We start from the raw sequence: 27,115 nt of genomic DNA, 5'->3' as shown, positions 1-27,115 counted from the left end.
CTGGTGACAAGGAGGTCGCGGGTTTTATTTCTACACACGGCATTCGTATTACAATGTAGCTCGAATTCAGCAATCATCTACGCGCTTTGCACTCGCCGCAAAATGAGCTTGAGATTTTCAACATTGATATTAACTCCCTCGACATTATTACAAACTCCCATTTTTACTTGATTTTATTTAGGACATGGTGCAGATCACAACAGGGTCCAACTAGGACAGGCACGTCATCGCAGAAATGATGCAGTAAACAATTATATCTATTGGAGGAAAGATCGTAGCAGAAGATACAATTATCAATACTTGGAATGTGGCTATCAGCGACAAAAACAGAGGATAAAGGCATTTGAAAAAAATATACCCACATATAATATAAGAATGCTACAATAAACTACATTACAAGTAGAAATATGATGAAAGAAGTGATAAGATAGAGCAAAATGCACTTAGCATTGAATATACGTATTATACAGGAACATGAAACAAATAGTCAAGAATGTGATAAGGTACCCTTGCATATGTGTTGAATCACCTCTTTACGGGCGATTTCAACAACACGAAACAAAGAATATTTATGGATATCCGTATGAGAAAAGTTAGGTGTTAGCGAATGGACCTGGTCATTTCGCGGGTACCTTCAACATAAATTAGTCAAACATACAGAGTGTTGAGCGCTAACATGTTGTTAATGACAGGCAAATAAATTGAGGCCTGCACTTTTTTCTTAGGGCTTGAAGCCCTTCAACTTTGTTAGTTTTGATCGCCTCCGTAGGAGAAGCTTTAAATTTAGAGTAAATAAACGTGACTGCTTTTGGGTGAAGGTTTTCTGCTTTCTTAATGTTCTGTTTAGTTATTGAGTTCCGCACTATGGACGCGCGCTGGGATTTAGGCCTGACGCAAGTAAAGTATGCTACTTCGTTTTCAGGGGGGAGAGGAGGGGTTCAAGCTTATGCTTCAAGAAAAATAGTCTGCGGAATGCGGAAAAGCTAATGTTGTCTGTCAGTAGATTCCAGGAAAAATTATTTGTGATTGTTACACCTAGGTCCTTGTAGCTATTGACCGGCACCGCTGGCAATATTCCCAGTTTATACTCCTACTATAGTGCACTAGTTTTGCGCGTTGAATTCAAATATACAGTTTTGTCGGTTGCACTGATGGATTCGTTGATCTTCATTTAACGGGAGCAAGAGAGTTCAGAGAAAGCCGGATAGTGGACACCGGAATGGCCTCTGGACAACGAAAATGGCTGAAAGAGCCAACGAAAACAATTAACATTAAAATTATGAGGTGTTACGCGTGCTCGGGCTGCTCTAAGATTTCAACGTGTGAAGCTTCAAAGGTGTATGGTATGGTATGAAGAACTTTATTGGGTCCTGAAGGTCCATCCTAGGTTGAGGCGGGTCGCTCTCACGTTGGGACTGTCAGTCCGAGCCCTTCAGCCATATCGCGGGCCTTCTGGACTGCCCGCAATTGGTCAGAGAGTGATTCGCTGTGTAGCATTTGCCGCCATCATTCTTGTTCCTTGTCGCAATCTGTGAAGGCCGCGGGGTACTGCCAAAGCATGTGGTAAAGAATAATGATGCCATTGCACTTATTACAGTTGGTTTGAGTTTCCCTTTCCGGATAGATCCTGTTAATAAAATCTGGACTTGGGTATGTTCTTGTCTGTAGCAAACGTAATGTGACCGCTTGGGCTCTGCAAAGCTTACCATATGGCAATGAGGATTCCCTTCTGCTTAAATAGTAGTGCTTCGTAATTTCGTTATATGTTAATAATCGATTCCTGTGTTCCCCGGGTGAAGTGTAAGTTGCTCGGTCTTGAAGAGCACGGCTAGAAAGTCCTCGTGCTGCTTCATTTGCCACCTAATTGAGGTTTCTCCGAGCTCCTTCCACCACCCCCAGATGTGCAGGAAACCAGCGGATTTCAACCCTCTCACTGTTGGCCTTCTCTAGTAATTTTGTTGCTATCCGTGTCACATATCCGTTGGTAAAATTGCGTATGGCTGTTCTAGAGTCGCTGTAAATATGTGTCCCCCGATTAGACCGGATGGCCAAGGCGATTGCTACTTGTTCTGCTACTGTTGGGTCCTTGGTATACATGGTGATGGCATCCCGTGTGTTACCTTGAGTGTCTACAACAACGGAGGTATACGCATCCTTATTTTTAACCCAGGCAGCGTCAACGAACACCGCCTGCTGCTTATGTTGATCTACGACTTGAAGGAGTGCCTTCGCCCTTGCCTTCCGTCTCTCGAGGTTATGTGTCGGGTGCATGTTCCTAGGGAACGGGGTCGTCTTTATTGTTCCTCGTAGTCCCGCTTGCAAATGTGTTAGTAATCCTCCTTCGTTGGTGTGGTTGTTCATTTCTACGCCAATTTCTTCAAGTAGCGCCCTCCCAGGTCGTGTCCCCATTAGTCTCTCCTGGTGGGCCACCTGTTCAGACTCAGCTATCTCGTCTAGTGTGTTATGCAGCCCTAGGCGCAATGAGCTATTATTAGCCGTGCTGATGGGAAGTCCTAGTGCAGTCTTTATAAGTCGTCTGATTAAAGCGTTTAGCTTGTTCTTATCAGCCTGTGTCCATTGTAGCATGCCAGCCACGTACGAGAAGTAGCAAAGGGCGAATGCATATACCAATCTTATGGCACTGTCCTCTCTTAGCCCCTTATGCTTGTTGGTAACTCTACGCAGAAGCCTAATGACTTCTTCTGACTTGTTAGAGATATGCTGTATCATCCTGCAATTAGATCCATTCGCTTGCAGGAGAGGTCCTAGCACTCTAATAGTCTCCGCCTGCCTGATTGGTTCTCCATTCTTGGCGTATATGTCAATGCGGGGTTCTTCCTCTGGGATATATCCGTTCGGCTTGCGCCCACGCTTACTGCTCCGTAGTACCAATAGTTCTGATTTTTTAGCACAGCAGTTCAGTCCCATACCCTCAAGTGTTGTTTCCACCTCATAAATGCTTTCCTATAGTTTTGTCTCTGTTTGTCCCATATTACCTTCGGCAGTGCAGATTGTTACATCATCTGCATCTATAGCAAAGTGGATACCCTCAATCTGCGCGAGACCTCGAGCAACTTTTGACATTGTCAAATTAAATAACATGGGAGATAGGACAGACCCTTGTGGTGTCCCACGATTCCCAAGTTCCAGAGTTGTCGATTGGAGTTCACCTAACCTGAGACAAGCAGAACGGGCACCGAGAAAGGCTTTGACTATATTGTGCAATCCTTTACCCAATCTCATCTCCGAAAGGATATCCAATATGGCCCGGTGCTTGATGCGATCCAAGGCTTTTTCTACATCTAGGCATAGAAGAGCTCTCGTTTGCAGCGGGCTAGCAAGAATAAGGATAGCAAGAATAAAGCCGAACCCCCGGCTTTATTTGAACCTAAAGCTGATATATGCGATCACATTTAGAATAAAGAAAAGAATATGCAGATCCAACGCGCACCCTAGAAACTACGTTAAGAAAAGTTTTCCTGAAGCGCTTAACCAAATGCGGCAAATTTGTTCATTTAAATCCTGAATCTCTTGCGTAAAGGAAACTTGCTTGCGCGCTTCTGCTGTTGCGCACTCCTCCGTGACGCACTGCCACAATGTGAAACATGCCGCAACCATTTAAAATAGCAAGTTAACTAGTTGCTGTTGGCACCACAAAATGTGCATGGAATTGTGGCCTAACGCTTAGAGCATCGCACGGCTCTGCTGGAGGACCGACATATAAGCCCACCATTGGGCGCGTAATCAAAACTGTTTCAAGTATGACATATGCTTCCAAGTGGCAGCACCAAGCAGCTGATGTGTGGAATTTATGCAGAGTTAATTTGTTCGTGAAGAATGTTTTGCTTTTAGAAAAATGAAAATTTCGTGCCAGGAGCAAGGATTAATCGTTGCGACAGAGATTCTCGGATGGTGTTCTACCAATACGCGTGGTCGAGGTGCTGGAGCGAATGAACACTTCACTGCCATCCGCTATCGCAGAACTAGCTCTATAGGATGCCTTCATGCGCACGCCAAAGCATGAGCGTGTGTCCGTGTGAAAGCTCCTGTGCCCGGTCGCGGAGGGGTAAATCCCGAGTGGTGGTTATTAAAACTATCGGCGCTGCAGTTGCAGCTTCATTCTCAGCTCGTGCGTCGTCTGCTGCACCGCCACCAAGAAGGTTAGGCAGCGGCAGACGCAAGTGTGCGCGTTGTCTCTGGACGCTGCCTTCGCTTCCGTGCTTAAAGCGCGATATGCAAATCAGAACAATTTGTTGACTCCGGAGATGTGCAGAACGGTGTCCATAATGTAGCCCAGACGCATACATTGACGTCACGCATACCTTAAAGTGCACCGCGGTTCAAACTGCGAGTGAATCCACAACGGTTTTGTCTGCTGCGCGAAATTATTCTCCGCGCTATCGAGAATCCTTTCTACGTCAGCGGCAACGTTTGCTATAAGCTGCTCCGCACCTGTGAGAGAGCACCTGGTCGAGTGACCTGCTGTTAACCATAACGAAGATGGCTGCAGGGCGATGTAGAGAGAGACGGACCAAATTGAATAAAAATGAACATTTGCTTCAGATAAGCCCACGCGAATAGAGGGAGCTTGGATAAAAAAGAAAGTCATACGAAAGTTCAGGGAGAAAAGGAATTTATTTGAAGGAAGGCAGAGAGGTTGGCCTGAGCTAGCATGCTCTAGCCTGCGACTCTACACAGTGGAAGCGAGAACGAGGACGTAAAGGCTGCATACAAGGGGTGATGATTATGAAAAGGAACGAGGATGCACAATGATGAAGGCAAATCAACAAGTTAATGTTTCTGTATTTGTTTAACGCTGATTATGAAAGTGGTTTAATTGTTATGGACCTATCAACGCAGTCTGGCTGATTTCTTTTGAATAGACACTGACAGCACGCCTCTGACGTGTTTGACAAAAGCGTTTATCAAATAACACAGCAGAACTCTGACGCCTTTCAAAATACGTGTTGATTTCCCAGAGATCTGTTTACTTGGTGCAGTTGCATCAGGAGTTTCATTCGCCCCGATTTAGACCATACCTTCAAATTTTCGCGCATATCGCCCATGAAATGGATCAATTCAGTGCAAACTTAAACATCATCTCACATTTGTCCTTTCAAGATGCAGGAAGAACAGCCTGCATAACATCGACATTATTATTGATGAGCAGTAGTCGAAATAATAATGTCACTAAAGCCAGCATGTAAAGAAGAATAATTGCCTTCCTCAAACGCTAGCTCCAGCGATATGCCTTGTTTTACTAGTGCTCATCACTTCAAGCCTCCATCTACCCGTCAACTTCTGATTTGGTGGAATCGTAATAATCACGCGCAATAATTTCAGCCCGCAAGTCGCACATGACATGCCCTCCATTACCACCAAATATCGACCCATTGCCAATTCCAGCTCAACGTGAACGCCGCGAACGTGACCTATGCGCCCCACATTAATTATGAATTCAGATATATGCATACAGTATGCCCCAGTAACTTGAGTCAAAGTTTAAGAATACAACAGTGCAACCTAAGGGGAAAATATACCAGTTGACAGGCCCGGTTTCGCACCGGGATTGCAGTGTTGCCAAACGTTCCACGTACAAACGAACATAGAATATAGCATGGTGTGCTGCCGCTTAAAGGCGCCAAGGCCACCGTTATTGCAACGCATGCGATGACCGTTGCTAGTGTAAACCGCACAGCCAATGCCGACGTCTCTCCTTAGTCGCCTTTTAATCGGCAGCACACCCTGGTAAATACTATATTCGCTTGTACGTGGAAAGTTTGCGAGCGCTGTAACCAGGGTGCTCAAGCGGACATGTCACGCACTTTACTTTTGTATATCGCGGGCATCAGACGTAAGCGCAACATGACTAATACCTAAGTGAGCTAGAGTTAGAAACTCTTTATTGTGATGTTTTGCAAACCACTCTGCAACTTTCTAATTGGATATTTTTCCTTACTTCCTTGCTTTAAAAGTCGGTGAATAATTCTAATTACGCAATTAAACAGAATATAAGAAATTGTGTGGGTGACTCCATTCAATAGTCAGCAACACGCATTTGGTCGCGTCGTATTAGAGTGCATCGGTATATTTTTAAACTGTGACTAAAGTTAGCTGGCACACACTGTGTATATGTTCTAGAGAAGAGTCAGTTGCATTTCGCCCCTCGAATAGACAAAACTCGTGCCGACTGAGGTCCTGAAATACATTGAAATGTGGTGAACGCAGTTTCAACCATGGATCTGGGATCTGAAAGAGGTGTGACACAACGCTAACAGATTTCTCTCGGATTTATTCCTAAATTGCCAATGATTTTTTTTCGCCGCTGGTGGACGTTGGGAACACGGATTTGCTGCATTATTTTATGTACAAAAGTAGGGAGGGTATTTCTTAAGCATTGTGAAAACATTTTATGGCCGAAGCTGTTACCCAGGGTTCGGCAGCTCGAAGGGTGGAGGCCGATATACGGGCAAGCTATCCTTTTGGAACCACTGCCCACACTACGCAGTGCACAGCATTCAGGTAATTTGTAACTCCAAGTAGGTGCTATGATATATATATATATATATATATATATATATATATATATATATATATATATATATATATATATATATATATATATATATATATATATGTGTATATATATATATATATATATATATATATATATATATATATATTATGTATCCGTTTTTTATATCAACGCGATTAATTGTCAGTTTTTTGCTCGCAATAACTTTAGAAGCGACTGGAAACACCGCTCTTTCCAGCTTTGGAGCGTTCGACCTGCGTGAAACGCCGCTAGCTTGCATTCGGACACTGTGCACAATGCTAAATTTCATTACCACTGATTCAGTTCGTTTCCAAGCCATGTATTTACACTAATACTTCTGACTTTGTTAAAAGTAACCCCTCGCTAAATTTTCGATACCTGTTGGAAGAGACACAACATGACCCGATTGGTTCTTATTCACTTCTCGCGTTCTACAGAAGTTTTAGGATTCATGCTCTACTCCCAAGCCCGCACCCTACATCGAGCACTCAGTACTGCGACAAGCTCCACTCATCGGATGCAGACGACCTTACCACAAGTGTAATGTAACCATAAGAAAGTCGCAGTTTAACCCGAAAGGAAAAGGTTCGATTGCGATAGGAAATTCTTGGACAGCTAGCCCAACGAAGTATTTACAGTTTCATCATCAGTATAAACTTGTAAACATAAGCATACTAACTAAATCAACAAGCATGGTGTAACGTGCGCACAAGCAAACATCAACACATCTCACTCGATGAACGCGGGAACTCGTCAAAACACTGGAATGATAAAGCGCGGCAGCAGCAGCGAGCGAATGGCCTTCGTGCTGCGTTCTGCACCAACCTAGACTTATGCCGCCAAAAACAGCGCACGGCCAGACTCTGTCCCCGTCGCAGAAGGCTTTCAGGCCCGGGCGGGCGCGCGCAGCTGCCCGCCCCGCCGGGAGTATAAAAAGCACCCCCCCCCCCTTCCCTACCCTTCCCGCGGATTATTGCGCGCGACGGCAGATGGCGCGCTTCCTCCCCGCTTCCCTCGATTGCGTGCGAGAGATTGAGCCTCGATCGCCGGCTAACTTTCGCACGCATTTACTCGCACATACAGCACACGGCATACGGCGAGGATTTTGTCGCCCTGAGACTTTATACTGAACCTCCCAGTGACGTCGATGATGATGGCAGAAATGCGCTTGGAGTATGCATATAGTTGCTACTGCAATATAAAAAAAGGATGTGCACGCCAGCTCACAAGCGGAATTCATTCGTTTTTATAACAACGCACACTGGCCAGGGCACTTTACAGCTCTAAGCGCAGGATACCCGTATATAGCTTCTGAGAGCGCGATAAAGGTTAGTGCTTATATATTTTAAAATGGTATACGAGTATGTGATATAGAGCAACACGAATCGCAGAGTGGAGTTCTGTGTGCACTTCGAAAACTATCAACGCGTGGAGGAACGCCGCGAAAAAGCACCCGCACATTTCGGAAGGCCGCTACACACAAACACTTCCCTTACTTTATTTTAACCTCTGACTAACATGAAAGGCACTTTGTTATAAAAAAAAATTTCGTGTGGCTCGCAGGGCAAGCCGGACGTTTGCACGTACACCACAGCTATTTCCACAATTTGGTCACACATATCCTGGTAACCTATTAAAGTAAGGTCAATGGCTCCCACGAAACACCTCGATTCGACGCCACAAAAGACGTCGTCACAGGACCAAGCGAAAGAGCCGCCAAGAAGCTGGATGTTCTTGCCATCTTTGCTCATCTCGACAGTGTTGCCAGTTCAAGTCATTCAGGAGTCAGTCATTCAGTCATTCTGGGGTTGTCATTCAGTAGTGCTGTTCAAGGCCATTGCACGTGAAGAAGAATGAACGATTCAAAACTAACGCATCACGTAGAACATGCTCTACGTGTTTCTAAGTGTCCATAGAAAGCCTATCTACAAAAACAATAATTACTTCACCTTAACAAGTAAACTACCTCAGGTTCGCAATTCTCCAAAACTGCATTGAATTACGAAACATTGTCAGTACTTTAGTAATTTCCCTATCGTCCATATTGTTCAGAACGTTCGCTCTGTCTGGTGTACACTGCTTCAGCTCTTTTCGCGGGAAAGCTGAAGCTGTCGTCTTGCAGCCGATGCAAAATTGCGAGCACAGTAAATGCATAAAGCCACAATTCTTTTGGACAAGCTCAATCAAACCAAAGGCGAGGTAATGAGCAACGTATGTTACACTATGCAGCGTCAGAAACAACCAACTTCAGCTCCTGTTTATTCAAGTCTAAAGATAAATGTTACACCTTCGTGCCAGCGCGCCCAGGTACATGTGGTATGAAGTGTTCAATAAAACATGTATGCTCACATCCAGTGTTCCAATAGCAAACCATCCCGCACTGAGACTTCCCCTGGGTGGCAGAACGAGTATAACTTACGTGAACATATATATCGAGTAACACGTTAGATGCACTTACCATTTCCTACGACGACTCTAAACCTCCATTTCCGCACCTCACCTGGATGGTCGCGTCGGCAAAACATTCTTGTAAAAGGCGAAGTAAAAGCTTGAAAGCCCATTTTCTTTCGTGATCTATGCCTCGATCGCCTATGTGTTTCCACGTTGCCTTCGACACGTATTATATAATGCAAATTTGGTTCTTCGTTTACTTCTTATTTTCTCAGAATAAGTAATGAGAATAAAGAAGCGAGCTCTTAAATGTCATTGAAACGCTTGCACTCGTTTTCTACGTCAATACCCATGACAATTTTGAAATGTCAAGTTAAGTTTGTGCACTTACCCTGTGCGTTGACTTCAGATATGCGGGCAGAGCTCCTACCACGTTGATGTCGAGGTCAGTCCAAAAATAATCTATGGTTTGACGAAAGCTCATCTAGTCAAGCGTGATCATTTTATAATTCAAGGAAACATGCTAACACAGACCATACTAAATCAGAATTTTGACTTCTGTCAGCTTGAATTTACGCTAATTCGTAAACATTCCTTCACCTGCTTATTCTGCTTTGACTACTGTCACGTGGTCGTGACGTCAAAGAACACAGTAGCAATACTGTGAAAGGCAAAACTAGTTTTTATTGGGCGAACCTGTGCCCACAAAACAGGCTACCCTTAAAGCACAACGAGAGCGGCGAACACAGTCGGCGATCGTCGTAAATCTGATCAGCGGGTCAAGCGCGTCGGCTTTTATACAGAGTCGTCGAATGTTCCAGACTAATCGTTGGGACCCGCGTGCCTTCCATAAAGTTCTACATCATTCGCATCAGGCGAATAAATCAGATAACACAAGGTTCGGCGATAACAGACTGCGGATAGAAGCATCGATAACTTTCCAGAAACTTCGGATGCATGCAAGCGCGTCCCACGCTGTGCGATAAGATTTGTTAGGCGGCGAAACCTGGTCGCCCGATAAATATAAATACACGTGTCACTATGAGGAATGTTGAGACCAAATCTGACTTACTAGAAAAGGCGTTGTGGCTATGACGCGGAAAAGCTAGACTAGATGCCAAGCAATATTTTTGCTTTATTTTCCACCATTCTTCATACCTCGGTTCATTTACTTCAGCTATCTTGTGTCTTACTTCTAATGGCAAGAAATGAACCAGTTTACTTTAACGATTGTGATTCTGAGGTGAGTTTTGCACTTAGTGCAAAAAAAGAGGCAGGTTGTCTTTTCCAACTTGGGACCTTGCAGTGCCACCTTTGCCGCGCTTCTTGGTGTCAATTTCCCGCGTTATCATGGTGAACCTGAGTATGAGGCGTTGGGGTAACTAGTGCACTTTTTTTCTTTTTCCTTTACAAGCGCTCTCTCCGCGGAAATATCCAGCCTTCCTATTCCTTATGAGATCCTTGTTTTGGGCTCTGAGACCGCCAGATACCGAACCAGCGAAAGTTGCTCCTGTTCCATAATTGCTGGTGCGTCAGAACCCTTGCGATGGAGGAGTGAGCTGTTCACGGCAGCCATCTCAACTAAGTGAATAAAAAATCTGACGCACCACTCGATTATTTCCGAAAAATGTAGGTCCTCACAAGTTTGGTAGTTCGACGCCACCCGCAGACGAATTGCACGTCTTCACGATGGCTGGCTGCCGCACATCACAGCATTCCTTTCTTTTGCGTTTATAACGATTGCACCTTCCGAAGCACTCAGTTCTGCCAAACGTGATGCTTATATTTACTCCGCACTTGTCCAGCTACTTTATCGCTCTTACTTCGACCCCTTCACTTGTGGCCTGCCTTTCGACGTTGCTGTCTATTCTTTCTTTCCTTTCAGCATCAGTGGGAAATCGGCAACCGGAAATCATATTAGCGCGTACACATAACATGGCAGGCATATCTCCCTGCTGCATATTGACGAGTAGCCCAGATCGTGCGCGGCACCGTTGTGAATGCGAAATACCATCTGTCACGACCTCATAGTCCAGTGCGCCAATACGTCGGATGACTTTGTAGGGACCGAAATAGCGTCGCAATAGTTTTAGAGCGCAGCTCTTTGGCGTCCGTTCCTGGGTTTCGCGTCGGCGTTGTCGTCGGCCTCGTAACCAGCTCCGCCCCCCTTTCATCCCCCCAGCGCTAGCAGCGACCGACTGATACCGCTGGATGCCGCTGACGCCGCTAGAGAGTCAAGATAACGTGACTGCATAGAACACCGTCGCCGCCATGCAGAAAGAGGAGGAAAGGGTCCCCCCCCCCCCTGGTTCTTAGCGCTGCGGAAGCGAGGGTATCATATTGTTTGTGTCGGCATCGGCGGCGTTGTCCCTGAAACCAACTCCGCAGCTGGGGTTGACTCACTATCGGCGTCAGCGGCATCAGTCAGTCGCTGCTATCTCTTCCCTCCTCCCTTTATCGTGTTGTCCGCTTGCTGCACGCGCTTCTGCCCCCATCGTTTGCCGCTGGGTGTACACGCCGCCCCCCTCCCACCCCTTCCTGCGAGTCTCCGGTTGTCAAAGCGCCGGCTCGAACTTTGAAGTTGGCGAACTGTGCGCCGCAAAGTTGCCCAACGGCTTGCTGGTAGTAGCTGCCTACTTCGCCCCTACCGCACTCACGAAAGACGTCGTGCACTTCCTGCAACTCGCATTAACCGTCCATCGATCCACACCGATGTTAGTAGTGGGGGACTTTAATGTTGACATAAAGACAAACAGCAATTTCCTAACACTTATGCGGGAGAACATCCCGTTCCTCTCGCTCGTAACGCGTCCCACGGCTGTGACAACCTCGCGAGGCACTTGTATAGATCTCGTCTTTGAGAATCAAGCATTGGTGTACCAAGTCGAACATATATCAGTCTATTTCTCCGACCACAAAGCTTCCTTCATGACTGTCAAGAACTGTTAGTGGAGTCTTTGTTAAAGGAATACGTGTGAAAAATAAAAAAAAAATTCTGTGATAGCGCATACATGTGTTGCTCGATTTCTTTGCCTCAATCTATCGAAAAGGTGAAACAGCTTATTTGCTGCGCTCAAATTTCGCATTAGGAAGTAACGTAATCGTCGGTAATTTTTTCACTCAGTCCTCGTCGGCGTATCGGGGTCCATACCCAAACACGGTCGCCGGACTGGTACTCGACGAAGCGTCGTCGGAGGTTGTAGTGTCGGCTGTCGGTACGCTGCTGGTTCTTGATACATAGGCGGGTAAGCTCTCGCGCTTCTTCGGCGCACTGGAGATAGGTAGCGACGTCTAGATTCTCCTCGTCAGTGACGTGCGGAAGCATGGCGTCGAACGTCGACGTCGGGTTCCTGCCATAAACCAACTTGAACGGCGTGATCTGTGTTGTTTCTTGCACTACGGTGTTGTAGGCGAATGTTACATACGCAGGACCACGTCCCTCGTCTTGTGTTCAACGTCGACGTACATCGCTAGCATGTCGGCGAGGGTCTTGTCTAGACGCTCCGTGAGACCATTCGTTTGCGGATGGTAGGCAGTTGTCCTCCTGTGGCTTGTCTGGCTATATTGCAGAATGGCGTGGGTGAGCTCTGCTGTAAAAGCCGTTCCTCTGTCGGTGATGAGGACTTCTGGGGCACCATGTCGCAGCAGGATGTTCTCGACTAAAAATTTCGCCACTTCGGCTGCGCTGCCTTTTGGTAGAGCTTTATTTCAGCGAAGCGGGTGAGATAGTCCGTGGTCGACGAGGAGGCTCGATCGGCTGTAGTAATCCCGCTGGCCTCGTCGGTGGTGTCTTGCGTCGTTGACAGTCTCGGCATGTCTTGACGTAACGGGCGCCGTCGGCGGTCAGACGCGGCCAGTAATACCTTTCCTGTATCCTCGACAGTGTCCGGGAGAATCCGAGGTGCCCAGCGGTGGGATCGTCGTGTAAGGCGTGCAGTACTTCTGGACGCAGCGCTGGTGGTACAACAAGAAGGTAGCTCGCGCGGACTGGTGAGAAGTTCTTATTCACAAGTAGGTTGTTTTGTTGCGTGAACGAAGACAACCCGCGCCTTAATGCCCTAGGGACAACGTCCGTGTTCCCTTCCAAATACTCGACGAGGCCTTTTAGCTCCGGGTCTGCTCGCTGCTGTTTAGTGAAGTCTTCCGTGCTTATTCCAAGGAAGGCCTCGTCGTCCACGTCATCTTGCGGCGGGGGATCGATGGGGGCGCGTGATAAGCAGTCGGCGTCAGAGTGTTTTCTTCCCGACTTGTATATTACGGTGACGCCATAATCTTGCAGTCTGAGGCTCCACCACGCCAGCCGTCCTGAAGTGTCCTTTAAGTTACCTAGCCAACACAACGTGTGATGGTCGCTGCCGACTTTGAATGGCCAGCCATAGAGGTAAGGGCAAAAGTTTGCTGTAGCCCAAATGATGGCGAGGCATTCCTTTTCAGTCGTAGAGTAATTGCCTTCCGCTTTTGACAGCGACCGGCTAGCATAAGATATAACCCGTTCAAGTCCGTCTTTCCTCTGGACTAGGACGGTACCGAGGCCTAGGCTACTGGCATCAGTGTGGATTTCAGTATCGGCGTCCTCGTCGAAGTGTGCGTCGGCCTGCGGCGTTTCCCACTTGAACTCGGCATCACATTTGGTTAGATGTGTTAGCGGCTCCGCGCTGCGTGAAAAGTCCTTGACAAAGCGCCTATAGTAGGCACACATGCCAAGGAATCTGCGCACTGCCTTCTTGTCGATTGGCTGCGGGAACTTTGCGATGGCAGCTGTCTTCTGCGCATCAGGGCATACCCCAGATTTGCTGATGACGTGGCCTAGGAATAGAAGCTCATCGTAAGCGAAGCGACCATTTTTCCGGCTTCAGAGTGAGCCCAGATGACTTGATGGACTCTAATACTGTCGCAAGTCGCTTAAGGTAATCGTCGAAATTTCCGGCGAAGACGACGACGTCATCCAAGTAAACAAGACAGGTCTGCCACTTCAATCCTGCTAAAACCATGTCCATCACGCGCTGGAGCGTTGCAGGCGCCGAGCACAGTCCAAATGGCATCACCTTGAACTCATAGAGGCCGTCTGGCATGATGAAGGCGGTTTTTTCGCGATCCCTTTCGTCGACTTCTATTTGCCAGTAGCCAGACTTCAGGTCCATCGATGAGAAGCATTTAGCATTGCAGAGCTGATCCAATGCGTCGTCTACCCGTGGGAGGGGGTATACGTCTTTCTTCGTGATTTTGTTCAGTCGACGATAATCGACGCAGAAATGTAAGGTTCCGTCCTTTTTCTTCACTAAAACAACTGGAGACGCCCACGGGATTTTCGACGGCTGAATGATGTCGTCGCGCAGCATTTCGTCGACTTGTTGTCTTATAGCTTCGCGTTCTCGCGTCGAAACTCGGTAAGGGCTCTGACGGAGTGGTCGAGCTCGCTCTTCGATTATTATGCGATGCTTTGCGACTGGTGTTTGTCGAATCTTCGATGACGTCGAAAAGCAGTCTTTGTATCGTCGAAGCAGACTTCTGAGCTGCTGCAGCTTAATCACGGGGAGACTTGGATTTATGTCGAAGTCTGGCTCGGGAACTACGGTCGTCGGGGTAGATGCGGCAGAATCCGAGAGGACAAACGCATTGCTCGTTTCCAGAATTTCCTCGATGTATGCGATCGTCGTGTCCTTGTTGATGTGCTTGAACTCCTGGCTGAAGTTTGTCAGTAACACATTCGTGTTTCCTCCGTGCAGTCGAGCGATCCCTCTTGCGACGCATATTTCACGGTCGAGCAGTAGACGTTGGTCGCCTTCGATGGCGCCTTCGACGTCAGCGGGCGTTTCGGTGCCAACCGAGATAACAATGCTGGAGCGAGGCGGGATGCTCACTTGATCTTCGAGCACACTCAAGGCGTGGTGACTACGAGGGCTCTCCGGCGGTATCGCTTGATCTTCCTACAGCGTTATTGACTTCGACTTCAGGTTGATGATTGCGCCATGTTGGTTCAGGAAGTCCATGCCGAGAATGACGTCTCGTGAACACTGTTGCAGGATAACGAAGGTGGCATGGTAAGTCCGGTCATGAATGGTAATTCTTGCCGTGCAGATTCCAGTCGGCGTTATGAGGTGTCCTCCAGCGGTGCGAATTGGAGGGCCTTCCCATGCAGTCGTAACCTTCTTCAACTGGGCGGCGATGTGTCCACTCATGACGGAGTAATCAGCCCCTGTGTCCACTAAGGCGGTAACTGCGTGACCGTCGAGAAGCACGTCGAGGTCAGTGGTTCTTTGTCTGGCGTTGCAGTTAGATCTTGGCGTCGGATCACGGCTGCGTCGTGCTGAACTGAAGCTGGAGCGTCGAGTGGTCAAGTCGTCTTTCGTCGGTGCAGTCTTGGCTTCCTGATTTCGTCGGGACGGCGGCGTGTCATAATGTAATCGAGATGGTCTCTTCGTCGTCTTCGTCGGCGGCGGAGGATCTTCGTCAGTTCGACGAACAGCAACCGCACCTCCATGGGTTGCCGCTTTTAGTTTTCCGGATATGGACTCGCAGAGCGGCCCCGGGCTGGGCCGGTGTATGGTCGGCGCTGCGGCGATAGGTAGCGGCCTGGTGACGGTGAACGGGACGGTCGTCGAGGGCTCCACTGAGTAGCGGCGAGGTAGTCGGCGATATCGCGAGGGCGTTCACCTTGCCGCGGGCGCCGAACGTTCACGGCGAAACCTCACAGTCCCATCTCCCGTCCCGGTATGGGCATCGTCGGTAGACGTGGCCGGCTTCGCCGCAGTGGTAGCAGAGCGGGCGGTGGTCGGGGGCGCGCCAAATGTCCATCTTCCTCTCGTAGGTGCGCTGGGTGACGGGTGGTCGTGCTAGCGGCGGCGGCGGCGGCGGACGACGGAACTGCGGCGTAAAGGGGCCCTGGCGCGGCTGCGGAGGGGGACGTTGACGGCGTGCGACGGCGGCGTAGGTCATCGCTTCTGTCTGGGGAGGTTGCACGTCAGGGGCTCCCAGCGATCGCTGAACCTCATCTTTCACGATGTCAGCGATTGAGGCTACTTGAGGTTGCGACGAAGGCAAAACCTTGCGGTGTTCTTCGCGCTCAATGGCCCTTATGGTCTCTTGAAGATCAACGGAGCCCAGAACTTGGATGGCGCACTGAGGGGTGAGCACTTGGCGGTTATATTGCCTAGTGCGCATTTCTAACGTTTTCTCAATCGTCGTAGCTTCTGTCGGGAACTCAGCTACTGTCTTCGGTAGGTTTCGGATTAGTCCGGCGAAAAGTTCTTGCTTGACGCCTCGCATCAAGAAACGCACCTTTTTCTCTTAGGACATTTCCGGATCGGCGTGCCGAAAAAGACAGGTCATCTCTTCTGTGAAGATGGCGATGGTCTCATTGGGTAGTTGGCCTCGGGTTTCCAGCAGAACTTCGGCTCTTTGTTTTCGGACAACGCTCGTGAACGTCCTCAGGAAGTTACTGCGGAACAGGTCCCATGTTGCTAGGGTGGACTCCCAGTTCTCGAACCAAGTCCTCGCGGTATCTTCCAAGGAGAAGTACGCGTGTCGGAGCTCATCCTCAAAGGTCCAGTTATTGAAGGTCGAGATCCTTTCGAAGGTTTCGAGCCAGGTTTCAGGATTCTCCGACGTAGCTCCACGGAAGGTAGGGGGCTCTCTGGGTTGTTGAAGTACGATGGGTGAGAGTGGGGCAGCCATTGTGGTTGTCTTGGACGCAATCTTCTTGGTCTTCTCAGGTAGAAGTCCATGCTCCGGGGGCAGGTGTTGTAGAGGACGGCTTGCTCGATGGTCCGTGACTACGTTGGTGCTCTCTTTACGGTCCGGGCTTGGATCACGGCTTGTCGGAGGCGTCCGGTACATGGACGAAAAGCACCTCCACCAGATGTCATGTGGTCGTGACGTCAAAGAACATAGTAGCAATACTGTGAAAAGCAAAACTAGCTTTTATTGGGCAAACCTGTTCCCACAAAACAGGCTACACTTAAAGCACAACGAGAGCGTCGAACACAGTCGCCGATCGTCGAAAATCTTATCAGCGGGTCAAGCGCGTCCGCTTTTTATACAGCAGTCGTCGTATGTTCCAGGCTAATTGTTCGGACCCGCGTGCCTTCCACAAAGTTCTACACCATTCGCGTCACGCGATGAAATCAGATAACACAACGTTCGGTGACAACAGACAGCCAACTAGAAGCATTGATAACTTTCCAGAAACTTCGGATACATGCAGGCGCGTCCCGCGCTGTGCGATTACATTTGTTAGGCGGCGAAACGTGGTCACCCGATAAATATAAGTACACGTGTCAGTATGAAATCATCAAACGCTCTTTCGTCTCTCAGTCATCGCGGCACCAATCCTCTTTGCAGCGCAAAGACGGTGGAATTGCCGATGAACTACAGCACACGAAATCACAACTTTCAACAAATTATCCCGCACATCATCATTCGAGGTGACAGTGCCACGTTTTTCGCAAGAGAACGCGGGCAGACGGGGACAAAGGCAGCTCAGATGAGCGCTGCAGTAGGCACAAAAGTAGTAGGCACTTGGGTGTCACGCGAAACTTTCGGCGAAATAATAGCATTACACGAGTCCAGAGGGCTCTTGATGGTTAATGCACACGATAGGGATCACTTTTTATATTGTCACATCCAAAATATGAGTAAATTACCATCTTACTGCACCGAGCACTCATGCCCACACAACGTGCCCCAGCGGCCCAGCTCAATGTAACGGCCAATAATTTTACCGTGCATACATGCCACGCTGCGGCAGCGCTGCACTGCAGTTAACAAGTGAATGTAGCCTCCGAAATCTACGTTCGCTTCTGGAGAATGCAATTTGTACAACCCCGGCCTTCAAGATTTAGTTTTGTTGCGTGGAGGAAGTCGTAGCTTGAACGAAGGCCAGTATTTAAACACGAGTTATTTACTTCAAGGTATCTGGGCGTACTGTCCTTTCTTTTTATAAAGCATATACAGGGATTTCAGGTGAACTATGCCCGAAATTTCGCTGATGGACACGAGCAAATCAGCGCGCCGCCCATGAATATTAGACTGCTTGCAATGGCGGACAGTCTATACAGGCAGCTGCGAGACCCGACGAGCAGAAATTCGTCATCACCGCCCATGTACGCGCTTATTATGGTGCCAACTGTCGTGTTTTAGAGGATGTGTGACCTCATCTTGAATCGATGGAACCATATTTCTTCGTAGTGCCAGGAATAAAGACAACAAAACTTCGTGATGGCACATTTGCTACTGCAGCTGGAACTTCGTCAGAAGTCAAATAGGCGTACTGTTTGCATGTGCGCGCTAACAAACAAATACTGCCATGCTCTGTATACAAATTTCACCACATAATCAACTGACAATTATAAATTATTCAGTTGTGCGCCTAACCAAGCATCTACGAGATCCGCGCTCCCATACTTCTCTCTCTGCTCATGTTAACAGAGCAATCAGACGCAGTTTTGAAAAGAAATGCTCTTTTAGCAGCGACCGCAGGTTTTGCCTTTGTGAGTCAGCGAACTGTGATGCGATAACTTCATTTGGAATCCGGCGATAGGAAAACCCGGGCCTGGAGCCCTTTAGATGGCCACTGGGAGCTGCTGCTCCCGCGCGGCCTCCACGGCTCGCGGGACGGCGCGAAGTTGCTCTTGGAGTTTTGAGCTGAGCAGCACGGCCGAGCACCGCGTCCATATACATTTTCCGCGGAGACTGCCATTTTATCTTGGTATATTTCACATCCCTACAACATATGTTGAAGGGTGGCTCTCACAGACTTGCATAGCTTGCACATATTGCTCTCGTATACGTCGGGGTAGAAAGTGTTTAATTGCACGGGTCTCGTACAAGTTTCTGTTTGTAATCGCCTCTAAGTAACGGACACAGCTCTGTTCAGTTTAGTGTGAGGCGGTGGTAAAACTCGCCTCCAATTTTAATAGAATTCGGTTATATCTCTAAATCTAGTTAATCTGTTCTTTTCTCTCCAGATCTCCTCCTCCACGTTCTCCTGACCGATGGAAGTCACTATGTGCTCAGCTTAGCGAGTAAGATCTCGAACTTCGTGGTATGCTACCTCGTTGAGGTTGATTGCGGGAATGCCTGGAGTCGTATGCGTTGGGAACCAGAGGAACTTCCTGCCTTTCTTCTCTCCGTTGGAAAATTTCGCTTCATTGATTCTGATGATGTGCCATGCCTCAGCAGAGATCCTACCTTTTGCATAATTTCTACTGGCCAATTGACAATCGCTAGTGATGTGCTGAGCATTCGTGGAGACCAATGCTAGTGCAATGGCTACCTCCTCTGCTGTCTCAGAACGTTTCGTATTATCTAATACGCTTGTAACGCGTTTTTGGGTGTGATCTACGATTACTGCTACATAGCTATTTCTGTGTGGGTATTCAGCCGCGTCTACGAAGGTTGCTTTGTCGTCTGAGTCAGAGCTTTGGATCATTTTCTCTGCTCGACTTTCGCATCTGCCATCGTTGTAACCTTGATGCATGTTCTTGGGCATATTTGGTACTAAGAGCTTTTCACAAATTTCTCTCGTTATCGTTCTCTTTTCTCCGTAGAGATTGCGGTAATTCATTCCTAGTTTGCTTAGTATACGCCGTTCCATTTCGGTTAGTCGTTCTGCCTGAAATGTTTGTTATGCTTCTATGAGTTCGTCCAGTGTGTTGTGGAGTCCTAACTTTAGCAAGAGATCCGTGCTCGTACTGATGGGAATCCCTAGTGCTAGTTTGTATGCCTTTTTATGAGGTTGTTAATTTTAGTCCTTTCAGCTGCAACCCAATTGTGGATGGCTGCTATGTATGTGACCTGACTGATTACGAATGATTGTATCAGCCGTGTGATAATTTCTTCCTTCATACCCTGGTGCTTGTTAGTAATTCGTTTGATTATTCTCGCAGCGTTTGTTACCTTTGTGCCTAACTTATGGTTTCCCCATTTGTGCCTTTGTTCTCGATTACTATACCCAGCCCCTTGAGCTGGTTGACTATTGGGATATTCCGCCCGCTCTTGGTGTGTACCTTGATTTCCTCTTGAGCCTTGTTTCTGTCGTATCATTTGGGAGTCCTGCCCCTAAATGTGGGGTGGTACAAGAGAAGTTCAGATTTCTCTGCAGAGCATCTGAGACCTGTTCCTATGAGGTGTTCCTCTACTGTGTTAATTGCAATTGGGAGTCATTGTTCTATTGATCGGTCGCTTCCATCATAAGTCCAGATAGTAATATCCGCGTAGATTGTATGATTCAGGGATTCTTTGTGATTTAATTTTTCGGGGAGGCCTATCAAGACGAGATTAAAGAGCATCAGGGAGATGACAACGCCTTGCTGCGTGCGGGACCCCTATGTCGATCTCGGGCGACGTGAGCCCTCCGACGGAGATTATTGCTTTCCTGTGTGAAAGGAAGTTCCTGATGTAGTTATACGTCCGTTGCCTTAGTCCTATTCGTTCAACGTTTTCCAATATGGTTGCGTGGTTGGCATTATCGAAACCCTTTTTAAGATCAAAGCCCAAGATTGCCTTTGTAGAGTGCGTTTTGTAATCGATAATCTGATGCTTAATTTGAAGCGTCACATCTTGTGTCGAAAGGTTCTTGCGAAATTCTATCATTGTATCTGGGTATATGTTACCCTCTAAGAAATTGTCTACTCTGTTTAAAATTACATGTTCCATTGATTTTCCGACGCAGGTTGTTAGGGAGATTGGTCTGAGGTTGTCGATCTCAAGCTTCTTACCAGGTTTTGGAATGAGCGTTATCGTCACTTTCTTCCATTGAGCTGGCACTTCTCCCTTTACCCAATGCTCGTTTATGTGTTCTGTTAGGCAATCGATTCATCATCGAGGTTTCTGAGAGTCTTACCGTCCGGGCCTAGGGCTCATTTGGTGTGCAACTGTTGTAGGGCCGCGCGGGTTTCTGCCTCCGTGAGTTCCTCGTCTAATTTTCCGTTTGTATTCATATTGTAGCGAGGATAGCTGCAAGGGGGTGCCTGTGGTAAGTATTTCTGCTGTAATTCATTGAGAAATTCTTATTCTGTGCCCTCATATGCGTGTGTTAACTTATTATTGGCTTGCATATGGTTTTTGTTGTTATTCTTATGGTCAAGCAGGAACCTGAGCATGTGCCAGGTTTTGCCAGTGCTTAATTGTCCGTCCATGTATTTACATATCTCGTCCCATTGTTGTTTGGTCAATTGCTTAGCATGTTCTATTTTTTTGTTGAGGAGCGCTATGCGCTTTCTTAACTTTGTTGTGCTTCTGACCGCTAAGCCTATTCTGAAGCGACTGCTTAGCTTCCCACATGTGGAGACGTCTGCTGTCGCATTTCTCCAAGTTAGATTCAGATGGTGCTATCTTTGTGGCAGCTTTGACGTCATCACTGAGCTCCCTTGTCTATTGTTCTTTGTCTGCGATTGATAGTTGCTGGGTCCTCTCTCGCGTTCTAAGAAACAGTTCAATGTCTACTAATTTGATTTGTCGATCCTTGGGTCTGTTCGGCCTTTCTCTGACGCGTAATCCCATAAGCGGTGGTCGCTACGCAAATGTTCCAGTGCGTTGTGCCACGCCGCCTTTTCACTATTCGTGTTAAAGTTTAGATCTCCTGTTGTGTCCCTGCCTACCGCCGTGCCTACTCTGGTTGGAGGGGCGGGGTCTGTGAGGAGCGTGAGGCCTAACTCTTGCGAGCCGTTCCATAAGTCCCTTCCTTTTACTCTGGTATATAAATAGCCCCCCGTGGTATGGAGGGTAATAAAGTATCCTCCTATAACTGCCAGATTTTCTGCAGCAAGTCTGAGTGTTTTCTGGAATAGGCTCTTGAATTTGTTTTTATGTAGCGTGGGTTCGCTATAAATGCCGAGAATAAATAAGCTACGTCCTGTCTTATTTTTGCGGGATGAGTTCCAATAGAATATTGTCCATGCGCCTTAGGCCTGTGTTGTGTTTCACGCACGTTATGTTTTTTTTTTACCAACGTGGTTAATGCCCTGGTCTCCCCTTCGCCATAGTCAAAAGACCTGTATCCTGCTAGCTTTGCGATCCCATGTATTCTTGCAGAATGATGACGTCCGGTGTGTCCTTGTCTTTTAAATACCGCTGCAAAACTGACTTTTTCTTTTCGTAACTTCTGCAATTCCATCGCCATATCCTGAACCTCATTTCGGTTGCGACCACGGGAGGGAGACGGGAGGTTGGAGAGGAGCTGATATTACATTATTATGTGGTTGTGAAGTGGGTAAGGATTGTGGTGCTTCCAATGCAACGGAGGGGAGTCCATTACCTGGTGACTGGTTTGCCTTAATTAATCTACTCACAATTGCTGTCATTGCCTTAGCCAATTGGTTCACCACTTAGTCCCGTTTTTCATTTGACTTTTGTATCTCTGCTAGGGTGTGTTGAATATCGACTAATGCTTTATCTACCACTGTGTTATCTTGTTTATCATTTCTGGCTTGAGCCTTGCGTTTGAGTGGAGGGGGGTCATCCCCTTCGTCCATCCTATTGTCCGGGATTTCAGACGGCTCTTTCGTGCTCGCAGTGGAGCGGGAGTTACCTGATTTATTTGTTTTTTTTTCTTCCGTGAGAACCGTTATTTCATGGCTCATACGTGCTAGAAAAATCCTCGACTGTGCGTTCTCGTGTCTTAGTTGCTTTATCTCGTTATTAATGGCAGTCTGCCCACCAGCCCCCAGGCGTACGCCATCAACCACGTGTGTCCAGCTCACCGTGGTTGTCCGGTTTGCTGAAGAGGATGGCCTAGTTCTGGACCTGTGTCTCGACGCGGATCGTGTCCCCGGTGTCCTGGAGCCGGACCGGGATAAGGATCTCGTGGTGGATGGAGAACTTGTTCTCGATATGGAGCGTCGTTCCCTGCCGTTTGGGAGGCCAGGTGTTCCAGGAGACTATGCCCTATCTTCTCTTGAGGTAGCGTCTTCATGTTGGTGGTGGTGATGTTGAAGCAGGCGGGGTTAGCCTGGCATACATAGCCGGCAATTGTTCCGCCTGATCCTCCTTCGAGTTGAGATCAGGGGTGTGTCACCAGCTGTCGATGAGCCCCGTGTCTTGCAGGAAGGCTATCGGCAGTCGTTGCGCTCTCTTCCTGAATGCCGCGGGCCCTCCGGGGAAAACAACGTCCTCAAAGGTCCTGTGCGTGAGACCGCTTTTTTGTAGCTTGTCGACCATCGCTTTTCTTTCTGTGTCAAACTGCGGGCATAGCCAAATGAAATGTTCGATGTCGACAATGTCACCACAGAAAGCACAGAGTGGGGAAGTGCGAAGCCCAGTCTTGAATAAGCAAGCTGGGGTGTACGCGGAGTCGGTCCTGATGCGGTATAAAAGCGTCGCTTGTTCGCGTGTAAATCCATGAGTCACACAGGGTTCGTGTGGATTCTTGTGCATCTCTCTAAAGTGAAGGCGGATTGCACCCTTAGAGTTTTGAAAAGGTTTTGGAGCTTTCACTTTTGGGACACATGTCAGGGCTAGGCGTGCAAGGGTGTCAGCTTCCTCGTTTCCATCAATTCCTACGTGTGATGGAATCCACTGAAACCTTATGCTAAATCCTTTGCTCGTTAGGTCGTCAATCAGTGCCAGAGACTGTCTTGTAAAATCTCTAGAGGTAGGCCCCGATGTAATCTCTGTAATGCTGACTTGGAATCCGTCAGCACCATGACATCACGTGCAGAAAAGGCCCGTAGTTTCCGCAAAGCCGCGGTGATTGCGGCGCTTTCTACTGTTGTACACGAAACTACGCGATCCAGTCGTCCAGACCATGACACATCAAGAGATGGTATGCAGAATGCCGCTGCACAGCTATCTGTTTGTGCGCACACCGAACCGTCTGTGTATACTTGTAGGTGGCTTTGAAACACAGTGCTCAAGTGGTTCAGCACATGAAACTTGGCTTCGGCAGTTGAAATGGTGCGTTTCGTCGGTAGGTGGGGTACATTGAGGCTGCAGGTAACGTCAGGAAAAGACCATGGCGGGTCAAGGCGGCTTTGTTTAGGCCATTCCAATCCTAAAAATCGGAAGGTGTTCAGCGCCGCATGAAAATGTGAGCGAGTTCTTGCTCTTAGCCGTCGGAGAAGCGCCGTGCCTGCGCGTGACTCGCCCAGCCTTAATAGCTGCGTCAGCAAGGCCTGAGATGCCAAGAGGCGCAGTGGGAGAGACTCTGCCTCATTAGTGACTTTCTTGTTTGAAGCCGCCGTTGGAACTCCCATCGCCAAGCGAAGTCCCTTTGTGTGCACTGCCTCCAAGCGCTCGAATTGACTCGATGACGGTGATATCAGAGAGAGCTGATAGAGAATGCGGCTCTCCTTGTCGTTCTCGTTGCAGTCTGTGCCATTGGCTTTGTTTAACGATGAAGGGCTTCTTGAATTTGGCTTTCGACGTTTTGTCTGAGGTCGGATAGTCCTTGCCGCATACCTGACATTTAGCTTGGCACCTATTGTCTTTATCTGGGCTTGACGTTCAACATCCCGCACAAATCACGTGGGGGTTGGGACATGCATGTCCTCTGTGCCCAAGTCTGTTGATGTGGTGACAGAAATCAACTTGTTTCCTTTACATGGAGGGAGTAGCGCTGCCCTGTATTGGATGTACGTGGGCACTTTGTGTCCTTCAAAGAGCACAATCACTATAGTAGTATTGCTGCTGCTACCACCGTTGGGTTTTTGCTCGTAACCACCACTGCTGTGATGTCTCTTGCACCCTCGTCGAGTGGGATTCCTGTGATGACTCCTTTGTCCGTCATGTCAGGCGCTGTCTCGTAAGCATTGGTCTCGTAAAATGTGTCGTGAATCGAGATACGTGCTACTTCCTGATATTTGTTTGCACGCTCTTGATCCGATGTACTGACGATCAGGATATTTTGATAGTTTTTGGGGCAGGCAATGGCATCCTCCCTATCCTCTCGAGGGATGCCTGCCGCATCTCGTGCCGCCGCTGTGAGGTGGACTATACCGTGCTCAGATATATTGAATCCTCCATGTGGTCTGATGACCATCTTGTAATCCCCTTTAGGTAAATGTGGCATGCTGCTTGCTTTGCGTATTTGCTCTAGCCTGCCTTTCCACGGGTTATTGTTGCGCTCTCGGTGCTCTCGGTGCTCAAGGTGCTCTCGCAATGTTGGGAGGTTTGCCGGTCTGATCTTCTGTGCCTGACCTCCTTCCATTCCTTGCTTATATCCATTTCGTCCTGGGATACGCTGCGCCCCTTTACGGTGACTTCAAATATTGAGAAATTGATCGGCAATTGTTGAGGAAGCCGACGCCGGCGCGTGGCCTCACGGCTCTCCCGCCACGAGGTCTGGCCTAAATTGTCGTAGAGGCTTGAAAAATGGGAATCCCACCTAGTTTTCTGTATCCACTTGTCCCTGGGTAATAGCTGAGTCCGTTGGTGTGCAATAGCGGGTGGCTTTTTGGCGATTTGTGCTACAAAAACATTGGTTGATTACGGAGCCGGCGTGATGTGCACCCGCTCCCTCCTGCTTCTTCTTAGTGTATATAATTTTTGTAGAGTAGTAAAGGAAAGGAATAAGAATGGGCTGGGGTGCATTTGGCAGGCATTCTCAGATCATGAACAGCAGGTTGCCATTATCCCTCAAGAGGAAAGTGTATAATAGCTGTGTCATACCAGTACTCACCTACGGGGCAAAAACCTGGAGGCTTACGAAAAGGGTTCTACTCAAATTGAGGACGACGCAACGAGCTATGGAAAGAAGTATGATAGGTATAACGTTAAGGGATAAGAAAATAGCACATTGGGTTAGGGAACAAGCGCGAGTTAATGACATCTTAGTTGAAATCAAGAAAAAGAAATGGGCATGGGCAGGACATGTAATGAGGAGGGAGGATAACCGATGGTCATTAAGGGTTACGGACTGGATCCCAAGGGAAGGGAAGCGTAGCAGGGGGCGGCAGAAAGTTAGGTCATAATAGTACCGAGCTCCTAAAAGGCCGAACCCCCCTCCCTTTCTTTTTACCTGGATGGGCCAGTAAATAATACATCTTACAGGTAGATGATCTATCTGTGGCATGTGTTAAAAGATAATCACTGTGTGCACTCTATGTTACCTTGATGTGCACTCGAAGGAGTGCACAGCCAGGTAACATCCTTCCGTAAACACAAAGGACATGCTACAGGAAAGATTAGGCTTACTTCCTCCAATCGTGAGAAGACATGAGCAAAGCCTGCGGTACGCATGAAATATGTTTCATCTAGTTCACACAAAGGACAAGGAAACACAAAGGTCACATAGGGCACAAGAAGGAAACATATAGTAAACGTAAAGGTGATGGCCATTTTCATAGGCGTAAGCTGCTTAATTAAAGATTGAGCGTTTGTGGAGAATTGCTATGACTAATTAGTTTTAAATTCCAGCCACGAGTGATTTTCAATTGGATTATGTTCATCAACTATTTGTAGTGGCAATGAAGTCAATCATTGGTAGTTGCCTAAATAATTGCTCACGTTGATTTCATTCAGAAGACGAGCAATTTTTAATTACCTAGTACATGTTTGATGGTACGATAAGCCGTTTCCATTGCTTTAATATGAGCGAACGTACTATATAATTTCCCAGCGCACCTACACTGGTTAAATAGTTGATTTTTGTATCGCAGATGCTCTGCCTGCCTACCCCCCCCCCTTCTAATATTTTCAAATTATTTTCATGCAGAGGAAGCCACACCATAAAGCTGCAGCAGTGTAGCCATACTGGAAGCTACCTATCTGTATAATTGCACAACTAAGCTCAGATACTCAACTGTGTCACCATTGTGCAACTGGTCGACTGCGAGTCTGATAGGTGCGTTCTTTTTTATCATTTGAATGTTCGAATGCTTTTCTACCATGACATATCTTTCATAAAGAGGTTTTATTTCTAGTGCGATGTGTTAATTGTCCGTAAAGAACTTGGGTTTGGAAATAATGGGCATCCGTTTTGCATCTGCGAGCCCTCTTACTCTTTCCTATGCAGCGACCGGAAATCTCACGGCGCTTTGGTAATTGGCACGAGTTGACCCGGCTTCCCCAAATAGCACAATAATATTGTATGAAAGACCTATACTTTGCTTAACTCATGATCCAAGTAGCCGAGTATGACAACTCAAACAAATTACTTGGTGATCTTGGAAGACGCAACGCCGTCTTAGTGACTAATCTGCAGGAACCGCCGTGGTTGCTCAGTGGCTATGG

Source organism: Dermacentor albipictus, chromosome 8 (assembly GCF_038994185.2).
Source record: "Dermacentor albipictus isolate Rhodes 1998 colony chromosome 8, USDA_Dalb.pri_finalv2, whole genome shotgun sequence".
Classification (NCBI taxonomy): Eukaryota; Metazoa; Arthropoda; class Arachnida; order Ixodida; family Ixodidae; genus Dermacentor; species Dermacentor albipictus.
Note: the sequence above shows the minus strand (reverse complement) of the source record.